This window comes from Orycteropus afer, unplaced genomic scaffold (assembly GCF_000298275.1).
Source record: "Orycteropus afer afer isolate SDZICR_OR568_19922 unplaced genomic scaffold, OryAfe1.0 scaffold00455, whole genome shotgun sequence".
Lineage (NCBI taxonomy): Eukaryota > Metazoa > Chordata > Mammalia > Tubulidentata > Orycteropodidae > Orycteropus > Orycteropus afer.
Window position 1 is genome coordinate 2237724 of NW_006922042.1, and position 1607 is coordinate 2239330.

Genomic DNA, 1607 nt, shown 5'->3' on the forward strand with positions numbered 1-1607 from the left:
AATACCATAAAGATGTTTACTTGTGTTTTATTGACTATGCAAAAGCATTTGATTGTGTGGATCATAACAAATTGTGGATAACATTGAGAAGAATGGGAATTCTCAAACACTTAATTGTACTCATGAGGAACCTGTACATAGACCAGGAAGCTGTCGTTTGAACAGAAAAAGGGAACACTGCATGGTTTAAAATCCAGAAGGGTGTGTGTCAGGGTTGTATCTTTTACCATACTTATTCAATCTATATGCTGAACAAATAATCCAAAAAGCTAGACTATGTGAAGAAGAACGTGGCATCAGGATTGGAGGAAGGCTCATTAACAACCTGCAATATGCTGATGACACAACTTTGCTTGCTAAAAGTGAGAATGACTTGAAGCACTTACTGATGAAGATTGAAGACTACAGTCTGCAGTATGGATTACATCTCAATATAAAGAAAACAAAATTTTTCCCAACTGGACCTGTAAGCAGCATCATGATGAATGGAGAAAAGATTGAAGTTGTCAAAGACTTCACATTGCTTGGTTCTACAGTCGATGACAATGGAAGCATCAGTCAGGACATCAGATGGACATCAGACAGATATCATACAATGTATAGCACTGGGCAGGTCGGCTGCAAAGGACCTCTTTCAAGTGCTGAGGAACAAAGATGTCTCCTTGAGGACTAAGGTGTGCCTGACACAAGCCATGATGTTTTCAATCGCCTCATATGCATGTGAGAGCTGGAGAATGAATAAAGAAGACTGAAGAGGAATTGATGCTTTTGAGATGTGGTGCTGGAGAAGAATGCTGAAAGTACCATGGACTGCTAAAAGAACTAACAAATCTGTCCTGGTGGAAGAACAGGCAGAATGCTCCTTGGAAGCGAGAATGGCCAGACTTTGCCTCACCTACTTTGGTCATGTTGTCAGAAGGGGCTATTCCCTGGAGAAGGATGTCATGCTTGGTAAGGTGGAGGGTCAATGAAGGAGGGGAAGGCCCTCAACGAGATGAATTGACACAGTGGTTGCAGCGATGGGATCAAGTATAACAGGGATCGCAGAGCTGGTGCAGGATGGGGTGGTGTTTCATTCTACTGTGCATAGGGTCACTATGAGTTGGAGACTACTTGATGGCACCTAACAACAACAGTGGCCTGTATCAATTAGGATAATGCTTTAACTGAGCTCCTAAATGAGTGGTTTAGACAAGATGAAAGTCTAGAAAAGCAGACTGGGGCTGATGTGGTAGGTCCACAATCACCAGGGACCAAGACTCTGGTTGTTTCTATACCTCCTTCTCATGTGCAGTTTGCTTCCATTAGTGAAGGCAGCCCCCTAGATCCTGCCACCTTGTCAGCTATACAGCCAGCAGAAGCTTCCTGGAGGAGCAGGTGACAAATTTTGCTCAAGTCACATACTCTGGCCAGACTTGGCTTCAGGGAAGCCTGTGAAATAAGACAGGCAACTACACGACTGCAAAAACGGCAAGGAGGCCACATATTCTGACCTCCTCTAATCCCACAAGAGGAAGACAGGATTACCAGCAGTAACCCAAGGCCTATTACTGCAAGGCCAGACATGCTGCCTCCCTCCAGCCCTTTCTCCAACCGTTCCTCCCAAA